Below are 12,316 nucleotides of genomic sequence, written 5' to 3' on the forward strand. Positions count from 1 at the left end.
TTTTCGGTTTTTTTTAAATTTCAGACGGGATGTTTCATTCCGTCCGGAGTGTTTTTTCAATTTTTACGTCCAGACGGAATCCAACATTCCGTCCGAGATATTTTTTATCACCTTTGCATTGCACAGCTTCACCTTGTTTTTCACCGGATTAGTGAAAAGAGAGTGAATAAGTGATGAGGTGGCAGTGAGAGAGGGGGGGGAAAACTATCACCTGCATTGCAAATGCTCTTACAGCGAAGCCATTGTTGCTGTTCTGTCCATTGATTCTATTGCGAATTTCTTCTTTCCTTTTATGATGGCGTACTTCTTGATTACTTAGTTCTTTAAACATTTGTTCTACAGTTCTAGTGTGGTGTATAGACTGTTCCTGCTTTTATGATGAAAATATCAGAAGTTGTTATATGTCAAAATCAGCTGACCTTTAATATATATAAGGACTAAATGAATGAAATGTGATTGTTTAGAACTTTTATATTAGTCTTAATACAACGTTATGTGTTATTGCAAGTTTTTCATCGTTGTATAACTAATGTGGTCATCAAATAAAAAGGAAAAGTGTGGTAAATCTGCATATATAGGACTCCAGTTCAGCTCTCCGCTGCTAATACCAAATTACCAGTACCCTGGTGTACCCCAAGTTCCAATGGCTAGGTGCTCCTTTTAAGAGGGTTGATGCGTGTATCGTCGTCCCCATTGTTGATGGACACATATAAAGACCTTACTATAGGTATGAATATTTCAATATCCATCTAGCCAGCTTAGGTGGATTCACGACATTATCAATTCTTATGTATATTTGTGGTTTTATATTACCGCTTTAAAGATCACAAGGAAATTAAATGGACGAAACACCCCTTCAAAGAATGGAAATGACGAATGCTTCTTCATATATCTTAGTCACTGTAGATCAAGGCCCAAAATTTCGATATCGATTAATATATCGGTGTACCCAAAAACCGAAATATATCGGATATATCGGATATCTCGGTTTTTTTGTGTGACCAGTCCAAAGTTTCTAAAATATCGGATATCTCACCGATATATCTCGGATATATCAGATATTTTCGAAATTTCAATATTAAGTTATTAACAATTGGTCAAAAAGTCAATTGATATATATCGATTATCTCGTAAATATCGATTATATCGGCGATATAAACTTTCATATCGGAAATTCCGATATATCTCGGAAAAAAAGGGGTTCAATATTCAGTGGATATATATCGGAAATATCGATATCGGTGTACCAATTTACCGAGATATATCGGCGAGATATCGGATATCTCGACGATATTTTGGGCCATGCTGTAGATCACTAACAGATATGAGAAGGCTTAATGAGGCTAACGATCTCGGTCTTGTGAAAAATGGACCGAGCGTATCTTTTCGTGTAATGTTTCCATGCCTATTCATAGTATTACAGCAAATAATTGAATTTCTTGTAGAAAATAATTTAGGGAAAAGTTAAGTGTATGAGAGAGCTCATCACTTATATTTATAGAATCATAATAGAAATCCTAGAAGAGTAATAAAATAATTACAGAGGTAATATAGGAAAATACAATAATAACCCTGCTAACACTCCCCCTCAAGCTGGACTATGGATATCACACATACCCAGTTTGGACAAAACTTCTGAAAATAGTTTACTACTAATTGCCTTCGTGAGAAAGTCTGCAAGCTGCTGAGACGTCGGAACATATAAAGTACAAATCTATCCAGAAGTCACTTTCTCACGTAGAAAGTATTGATCAACCTCTATATGTCTGGTACAATCATGTTGCACATGATTAGCCAAAATGCTAAGTGCAGACTTGTTGTCACAGTCCACGCCTCGACCCGAGAATGACCATTATCTCGAAACAAAAGGCCACGTCCATGACATCTTTTGAGATAACGAAGCACATGAATAGCTGCCTGAAGATGAGGAAGGTGCGGCTTGTGCATAAACTGACTGAGAACTCCAACCACATATGTAATATCAGGACGGGTAAGAGAAAGATAGAGGAGCTTCCCAAGAAGCCGCTGATATTGACCAATGTCGTCCAACAACTCTCCATCATAGTCGGCTAGGTGATGGTTCTGTTCAATAGGTGTCTCAGGAGGACTACATGCAAGTTGCCCTAAAGCAGAGAGAAGATCAAGAATATACTTTCTCTGAGAGATAAAAATACAAGAACTAGAACGAGCAACTTCAATCCCAAAGAAGTAACGCAAGGGGCCGAGATCTTTCACCTAAAAGCGAGTACTGAGATAGGATTTCAGGTCACTAATACCCTGAACATCATCGTCAGTAATAACAATATCGTCCACATAAACAAGCAATATAACAATCTTCGTACCAGAGTGTCGAAGAAACAAGGTGTGGTCAGCTTGACTCTGAACATATCCATATGCGGTCATGGCTGCAACAAATGTTTCAGCCCAAGTGTGAGGAGACTGCTTAAGCCCATAGATAGACTTTTTCAACCGGCACACCAAGCCCAGAGTAGAAGAAGAACGAAAACCAGGTAGTGGAGACATATACACCTCTTCATGTAAAGCCCCATTGAGAAAGACATTTTTCACATCCATCTGAAAAAGGGGCCATGACTTGGGTGCAGCAAAAGAAAAAATAACTCGAATCATATTCATCTTGGCCACAGGAGCAAAGGTCTCCTGATAATCAACCCCATGAATCTGTGCATACCCCTTAGCAACCAACCGAGCCTTGTACCTACTAACTGTTCCATCTGGGTTTTGTTTCACCGTGAAAACCCATTTACACCCGGACGCTTCTACGGCCAGCGGAAGAGAAACCAAGACCCAAGTATTATTGAACTCCAATGCATGTAATTCCTCCAACATCGCTTCCTTCCAGGTGGGCGGGCCAACGCCCAGACGTGGTATATCAACCAATGAGAGAGAAGCCTGAAAAGATTCAACTAGGAGACAAACGATGATCGAAGTATAATCGGTGATAGAATAAGCCCACGGTATTAGCATATCTAGTCGGGCATTCCGCGATGAAGCTTCTTTCCGAACAACAATAGGTGGAGTATCAGTTCTATCAACAACCGATAAATCAACATCAATAGTAACTGGTACAGGAGGGATAGGAGATGGCTCAATACCTGATAAAAGTGAATCAGTGGCAAGTGGTGAACCTGGAGAAGCAGAAGATGTAGGGCAGTCTGGTGGAGAAAGTTGGCGCCCTGGATATCAACGAGTATAGACCTATAAAGGAAGTGAAACCAAATGTGGAACTGGAGGAGAGACTATAGGCTCTGGTTGAACACTCATCGGAAGTGGAAAAGAAATAGGAACCGAATGTGAATCCTCATGAGGAAAAGGGAGTACTGGAAACCACTCCCCCTGAGATAGAACATCACCTGAAAAGAATGGAGCATGTTCGAAGAAGGTAACGTCCATGGAGATGAAACAACGACGCGATGAGGGGTGATAACACCAATAACCCTTCTAAGTATGAGAGTAACCCATAAACACACATTTCAAGGCACGTGAATCTAGTTTAGAGAGATAGACCCAGTGACTTGGACGAAACAAACACACCCATAAAAACGAGGTGGGATTTGAAAATCAGAACGATCAGGATGAATAATGGAATACTGGGTGCGAAAGCCAAGAGCTCGAGATGGAGAATGGTTAATGAGATACACCGCTGTAAGGACATCATCAGACTAGAAACGTGAAAGAACATTCATGCCTATAGACATAGCACGAGCAAGATCAAGAATATGACGGTTTTTTCTTTCTGACTTGCCATTTTGTTGTAGAGTCTGAGTGTTAGAGGTTTGATGCAAAATACCATTGGCCTCACAGAACTGTCGAAGACCATGAGACATAAATTCCCCACCCTGATCGGAACGAAAGACTTTAACTGTTGTACCAAACTGTGTACGAACCATTGCAGTAAAACTCTGGAAAATAGAGGAGACTTCATCTTTGGATTTCATTAAATAAACCCAAGTACACCTAGAGAAATCGTCAATGAATAACACAAAATAACGAAATCCTAAAACATAAGTGACCGGGACAGGACCCCAAACATCGGAGTGCACAATATCAAACAAAGACGAAGTTTTATTACTACTTAATGGATAAGGGCTACAATGATGTTTAGCCAGTTCACATGTCTCACAAGATAGACTTGACATGGACACTTTGGAAAAGAAAGAGGGAAACAAATAACGTAGATACTCAAAAGAAATATGACCTAAGCTGTGATGTCGAAGACTCTAACTGGAGGGCATGGGGAGAGACTGAAGAAACAGGTCTATCCAGTACATATAAGCCACCATCTTTACGTCCACTGCCAATCACCTTTTGCAACACCAGATCCTAAAAAACACAGTAATTAAGATGGATAAAAGGTTACACTACAGTTTACATCTTTGGTAAGTTTACTAACAGAAATAAGATTGGTGGTCAACTTGGGGACATGAAGAACGGGTAACAAAAGGAATCGATGGCGGGATACAACCCCGCCTCTACAATAGGTGTTTCAGCCCCATTGGCAAGACGAATCGGTCCGTTTCCAAGAATTAGATGCATAATTCCGAAAAGAGAAGACATACCGGTCATATTATCGGTGGCACCCGAATCAACAATCCAGGGTGAAGTTCGGGATGCAGAAGCACTATTGGCAGATGCAAAATTACCTGCATGAGAAGGTCCCGGTTGAGAAGACATAGAGAGAAATTATTGGAACCTGCTGATCTCGTCCGGAGAAAGAGTACTAGAAGCAGAAGACTCTAATGTACTAGAGTCAGCAGATAGGTGTGCTGAGGACTGAGATGTTGATCGTGGTGGTTGAAAAACAGGAGGACGACCGTGTAATTGATAACATGTTGCCTTTACATGCCCAAATCTACCACAATGATCACACTTCTTGTTTGGAGGACGAGAACTACCAGAGGCCGTTGGCAATGGCAAAAGCCCAGGTAATGCTGCCCGGAAAGTTTGTGGAGGAATTGACGGTGGTGGCGGATAAGCATAACGGACTGCCATAGCAGAAGTTTCGCATGAAGACCGGGAGTATGAGGCCACGAGTGCACTTTCGGCGACTCGGGGAGAGACAATAGGCATGTGCTTCCTCGAGAGTTGGGAACGGATGCTTGTCAAGCAGATGAACAACAACATACTCAAACTCAGGATTGAGCCCAGCAAGAAACTAAAATACTCGATTTTCTCCACAATTTTTGTATAAATCTCTGCTGCATTAGCTGGCCATTCAATAAAACTATCATAATGAGATAGTTCTTCCCAACCAGATCGAAGACTCACATAGTACGCCCCAAAAGATCGAGTTCCCTGTTTGAAATTTCCAATATCATTGGAAAGTTGGAAACTCCTTGCATTATTCTGTCTTTGAGAATATATTGTACGAAGAGGATTCCCAAATAAGATATGCAGTGTCTGTAAACAAATAGCCAGCAAAAATTGTTGGTTGCATAGAATTAATCAACCAATTCAAGTCCTCACCATAGAATCATCTGAGAACCACTTAGCATACTTCGAATCGGCCAAGTAGATGCCTTTTTCTCGCGCCTTAAGAAATCCTATCTTTCCACGGCCTCCAACAAACAGTTTTACAGATTGTGCCCATCGAACATAGTTCAAACCATCTAGTAGCTGTGAGGTAATTTTCAAATTAGGATTATCATGAACAGGGTAGAAGGACTGGACATCTTCACCCGTTCTAAACGAAGAAACAGTAGAGATAGTAGACTCATCACTATTACTCATATTGACTAAATAATTACCTCAAAAAGAATAAACAGATCTGAGATTCAGATCAACACCTATCGCATCTCACGATTGGTTATAAAAAGGGAAAAACAGAAAAGAAGAAGAAAAAAAAATGCGGAAGCTTAGGTTGCGATCAGAACAATTTGCTTTAATGACTTTAATACCATGTAAAAAGTAATTTAGGAAAAAGTTAAGTGTATGAGAGAGCTCATCACTTATATTTATAGAATCATAATAGAAACCCTAGAAGAATAATAAAGTAATTACAGAAATAATATAGGAAAATACAATAATAACTCTGCTAACATTTCTTTGACATGACAATTCAAATTTACATGGAAGTGAACAAATTAAACCGACCACAACTGAGCTTAACTATGCGCCAGAGAGGATAAAAAGAGTGGCCACACAAGTTAATTCCAATTTGAAAAAATAGACGTTTCGTACCATGAATTTTTCTGTTTTTATCAATTTAGACCACCCTTTTTTTTATTATCACTTTGGGCCACCGGTGTAGTTATGTTACATGATTTACCTATTTATACAAATGGCTGGGCTGCCTGTGCGTACTAATTGAAACTGACGTAGTGTTGTTCTAATGGACACCTAAGTACATCTGATGTGGCTTGGTTATTATGTAAGCATTATTACCTAAAACATACTATAGCACGTGAAGTCGAAGCACGTGAACTCATGAAGTACTTCCCATCTACTTCTCTATTTGCTTCGCTGCAACATCTCTCCAACATCCACTAAATAGCCATTACCCCTTCATGAGCCTGAAATTTCCCAACTATTCCCATGCACTTGCCCATTTTCTTTTAATTATTTTCTGTTAATTTGTCTCAATTCTGTCATTTCTCTTCAATATTGCAACTTAAGAATTTGTTTTTTGTTCAATTTCGAAAATGTCAATTTTTAGATCAATTAGCTCGGTTAATTCGACTTGCTACTGTGGAGAGCTTGAATCTGTCACTTTGTACTGACAAAAATCCTGGGAGAAGATTCTTTGGTTGTATTAACTACGAGGATGAAGATAAAAAGTATAGCAGTTGGTGTTCTTGAAAGTTGTATTAAAAGCAATGCTTTTGTTGTATTAAGAACGAAAGTTGGCGTTCTTGAAAGTGCAATGCTTATGTTGTAATGTGTATTGGTTCCAGCAAACTCATTTTAAGAAACTTGGGTATTTGGTGAATGGAATTTGGTGTTTTGCTTCTCATTTTCTACAGTTTAGTACCCCTCTAGCATCTTTATATATAATTCACCTAAATCCCCAATTCTCCAATTCTCTATCCATCAAATTCACAAATTAAAATAACGTCAATTTCAATCTACTAGCATCAGAAACATAAACAATATAAATAACAACAAATATGATTAAATTATCACAATCAATAGATCCAATTACATTAAAATCCCTGATAAAAAAAACAATAGTAATCTCTAATTAGTTAAATTTTCAATGAGAAAAACTGACCTTCAGAATTGGGGGAAAAGGAGAGGGAATTGAAACAAAACATGCAAATTGAGGATTATTTATTTTATTTGTTTTTGGATCAGATCTAATTTGGGATCTAAAACCAACCTAATTTTTCCACTTGTTCGCGGTGAACTCTGTCATATTGGGTGAATTGAATGGTTCCTCAGTAAGAATTGAGTGGAGAAGAAGAAGCCGAGAGAGAGAGAGAGTTCTCAAATTTCGCGTTTTTGGTTTATTTCGTTTTTTAGATTTTGAAATATTACGAAATTTTGAAATATCGGATTTTTTTAGTGAATTAGATCATCAGATCTTGAGGTGGGATCGGACGGCTGAGGAGAAGTGTGAGATAAGAGTGGCAATATTAGAGTGGCACTCACAGACAAACCGTATATATATATATATATATATACGGGTTTGCGGTTTGTGCACCTCTAATATTGCCACTCTTATCTCACACTTCTCCTCACCTCCGATCCCACCCTCAAGATCCGATGATCTAATTCACTAAAAAAATCCGATATTTCAAAAATTTCGTAATATTTCAAAATCTAAAAAACTAAATAAACCAAAACGCGAAATTTGAGAACTCTCTCTCTCTCTTCTTCTCCACTCAATTCTTCTGAGGAACCATTCAATTCACCCAATATGACAGAGTTTTAACAAGTGGAAAAAATTAGGTTGGTTTTAGATCCCAAATTAGATCCGATCCAAAACAAATAAAATAAATAATCCTCAATTTGCATGTTTTGTTTCATTCCCTCCTTTTCCCCCAATTGAAGGTCAGTTTTTTCTCATTGAAAATTTAACTAATTAGAGATTACTATTGTTTTTTTTATCGTGGATTTTAATGTAATTGATCTATTGATTGTGATAATTTAATCATATTTGTTGTTATTTATATTGTTTATGTTTCTGATGCTAGTAGATTGAAATTGACGTTATTTTAATTTGTGAATTTGATGGATAGAGAATTGGAGAATTGGGGATTTAGGTGAATTAGGGATCTATAGTTCAAATTTGGGGATTAGAACTGCTAATTGTTTTTTTATTTTGGTAAAATGTATGGATTGAATGGGAGAATTGGGAATCTATGAAATGATGCATTTTAGGTGAATTAGGGATCTAGAATAGAAATTTGGATTTTGGATCTGTTAGTGGTCAATTTGGGGTTTGAATCTGTAACCATGACTCCTTGTTTCTAAATGGAGTAAGTGGTAGGAGGAGCTAGTTTTTAAAGACAAGATTGAAGTTTGAATGGTGTTTACTTCAACCTTAAAGTAACAAGATTGAAGTTTGAAGTATGTCGTGAACTCTGTCAGAGTTTTGAACTCTGTCAGAGTTCGGTGAACTCTGTTAGAGTTTTGAACTATCATATTCGGTGAACTTTGTCAGAGTTCGGTGAACTAGAATATTCGGTGAACTCTGTCAGAATTCGGTGAACTCTGTCAGAGTTTTGAACTATAATATTCGGTGAACTCTGTCAGAGTTCGGTGAACTAGCATATTCGGTGAACTCTGTCAGAGTTTTGAACTAGCATATTCGGTGAACTCGGTCAGAGTTTGAACTCTGTCAATGTTTTGAACTAGAATATTCGGTGAACTCTGTCAGAGTTTTGAACTAGCATATTCGGTGAACTCGGTCAGAGTTTGAACTCTGTCAATGTTTTGAACTAGAATATTCGGTGAACTCTGTCAGAGTTCGGTGAACTAGCATATTCAGTGAACTCTGTCAGAGTTTTGAACTATAATATTCGGTGAACTCTATCAGAGTTCGGTGAACTAGTATATTCGGTGAACTCTGTCAGAGTTTTGAACTTCTGTTAGTGATGTCCAGTTTTTATTTGCAAGTGATTTTCTTGTCTATTTCTCTAGGACTACTATTCTCAATTCTCCACATACACAACTGCCTTCAGTTTCTTATATTTCAGATCAGGTTCTTCCTTGCTCATTCATATGTGTTGGTGATGCAGGTGTGGAACCACCTTTTGTCATGCTTGTAGAAGAAAACGCTCAAGCCGCTGGTGTACTTGAAATGCTTGTCAGAGTCAGAGTTTGAAATGCTTGTCAGAGTCAGATTCCAGGAAACCTTGTTACAGAGTTTGAAATTCTGTGGTTTTACGGACTCAAGTGATGGATTTTATTACTAACAGGTTCATTAGATGAACTCATTGACGGAGAGGTGAAAGTCGACAAGATTGATTTCAAGAAGACAGCCACATCACAATCTGCACACTAAACTGAACCCAGCTTGTTGCTGTGTACTGGAACTTTGTTTGTTTAGTAGATAAGTTGAAGCTTCAGTTTGTAAAGACCTTGTCTTATGGATAACTAGTCTGTTTCTGTTCGACAGGGATGGCGCGGCTATTTCTTAGTATTCAGTAAATGCAAGTTGAAATAGCTCATGAAACTGTGGACGGATAGGTGTTTTGAGCGAAACCAAATATATTACTGTGTTTGCTTTGAAGTTTTTTCAGGAAAAAAGTTCATTCATAAAAAATTGACCAGAGAAGGAACAAATCCTGGTTAGCTTCTGCCTATCATATCCATTCATAAGATCGAGCTGAATTCATTTAAAGGACAATAAAATACGCAGCTTGGACCAGAATCAGAAATTCCAACCTTTGCCATAGAACCTTTTTTTTGATAAAAAAAAAGCATAGGTTTGAAAATTGAATCCATTTAGAGGCATAACAGTAAGCATACAAGTCCAAAAGGTTACATGGATTTACAATGGCTGATATAATGCAAACTCTCAAACTGTTAGTGCTGCATTTCATCCACAACTAAGAGAAGAGTGGAGATGTCAAATGGGAGCTGATATCTTCAAAGCTCTAGGCATCTAGACGCGAATCCGCTTGACATCATTCTCTGGGACACTTAAATCATTGCCTTTACCTTTAACTGGAACACTTGTTTGCCCAGGAACCGGTGTCTGCCCTTCGAGCTGCACACAGAATTCGAGTTCATATTATTTCCTTTGTCCAGTTTGCATAAGCTCGCAGCCAAAAGCCAAATCCAAACCAGTTTTTGTTATCACTAATCACAGCCCACCGACTTTACCAACACAATACGCTGGCACATTCTTACCTATTTAGTTATTAGTCCAAGTTCTGGTTAGACGACTACTAGTCTATTTTATATCTCAGTAAAACTACAGCGATCACGAAAACGTGGCAAGATTGTGACATGAAGTTCCAGTTACTGAAAAGGCTTTCGACTCTTTTACAATTAAATATTTGAAGTCCCTGGATATATGAACTTACAGTTTCATTGGGAACGATAGCGTATCTCTCTGCTGGTGAAATCCACATCTTATCTGTTCAAAGAATAGAATTAGTAAATGTAAGTCCGACAATAAAAACCTTGAGAAATCTGAAATCTATATCATGTCTTAATAAAACCTTATCCTAAAGTAAAAATATACCTGATAAAGATTGCACTTTCGATGATTCTATCTGTTGGCAACCAGATCCATCCATGCTCAATGGGTCTATCATTCCCGGAATGTTTCTACAGTTCCAAAAGTAAAATAAAATTATATAGTATTGGACTATTGGTTTGAGCTTCTTACTGTTCTTAGGTTAAACAAAACTTCAGACTCAATAAACAATGTTTATCAAAACTCTGACAGAGTTCACCGAATATGCTAGTTAAAACTCTGACAGAGTTCATTGAATATACTAGTTCAAAACTCTGACCGAGTTCACCGAATATGCTAGTTCACCAAACTCTGACTGAATTCACCGAATATTCTAGTTCAAAACACTGACAGAGTTCAAAACTCTGACCGAGTTCACCGAATATGCTAGTTCAAAACTCTGACAGAGTTCACCGAATATACTAGTTCACCGAACTCTGACAGGGTTCACCGAATATTATAGTTCAAAACTCTGACAGAGTTCACCGAATATGCTAGTTCACCGAACTCTGACAGAGTTCACCGAATATGCTAGTTCACCGAACTCTGACAGAGTTCACCGAATATATTAGTTCAAAACTCTAACAGAGTTCACCGAATATGCTAGTTCCAAACTGATAATCTAGCAGTTTACTCATTATTGTTACTTTACGACATACTTCAAACTTCAATCTTGTTACTTTAAGGTTGAAGTAAACACCATTCAAACTTCAATCTTGTCTTTAAAAACTAGCTCCTCCTACCACTTACTCCATTTAGAAACAAGGAGTCATGGTTACAGATTCAAACCCCAAATTGACCACTAACAGATCCAAAATCCAAATTTCTATTCTAGATCCCTAATTCACCTAAAATGCATCATTTCATAGATTCCCAATTCTCCCATTCAATCCATACATTTTACCAAAATAAAAAAACAATTAGCAGTTCTAATCCCCAAATTTGAACTATAGATCCCTAATTCACCTAAATCCCCAATTCTCCAATTCTCTATCCATCAAATTCACAAATTAAAATAACGTCAATTTCAATCTACTAGCATCAGAAACATAAACAATATAAATAACAACAAATATGATTAAATTATCACAATCAATAGATCCAATTACATTAAAATCCCTGATAAAAAAAACAATAGTAATCTCTAATTAGTTAAATTTTCAATGAGAAAAACTGACCTTCAGAATTGGGGGAAAAGGAGAGGGAATTGAAACAAAACATGCAAATTGAGGATTATTTATTTTATTTGTTTTTGGATCAGATCTAATTTGGGATCTAAAACCAACCTAATTTTTCCACTTGTTCGCGGTGAACTCTGTCATATTGGGTGAATTGAATGGTTCCTCAGTAAGAATTGAGTGGAGAAGAAGAAGCCGAGAGAGAGAGAGAGTTCTCAAATTTCGCGTTTTTGGTTTATTTCGTTTTTTAGATTTTGAAATATTACGAAATTTTGAAATATCGGATTTTTTAGTGAATTAGATCATCAGATCTTGAGGTGGGATCGGACGGCTGAGGAGAAGTGTGAGATAAGAGTGGCAATATTAGAGTGGCACTCTAGACAAACCGATATATATATATATATATATTTTTTTTTTTTTTTTTTTTATTATTTTTATAATCTGAGGGATTAATATATAGAAAAACAATAAGCAATAAAGACATAATTCA

The 12,316-nt window shown here is 37.4% G+C and overlaps 1 long non-coding RNA gene across 1 annotated transcript; it reads right to left on the minus strand.

Moving 5' to 3' along the window:
• Nucleotides 1-9,824: 9,824 nt before the first annotated feature.
• Nucleotides 9,825-12,055, minus strand: LOC147492396 (uncharacterized). Its single transcript, XR_015199518.1, has 4 exons — nucleotides 11,827-12,055; nucleotides 10,655-10,740; nucleotides 10,494-10,546; nucleotides 9,825-10,174 (listed from the first exon to the last, which is right to left on the minus strand). It is a non-coding gene; the product is annotated as an uncharacterized LOC147492396 (long non-coding RNA).
• Nucleotides 12,056-12,316: the final 261 nt, after the last annotated feature.

Source organism: Coptis chinensis, chromosome 6 (assembly GCF_015680905.1).
Source record: "Coptis chinensis isolate HL-2020 chromosome 6, ASM1568090v1, whole genome shotgun sequence".
NCBI classification, from domain to species: Eukaryota; Viridiplantae; Streptophyta; class Magnoliopsida; order Ranunculales; family Ranunculaceae; genus Coptis; species Coptis chinensis.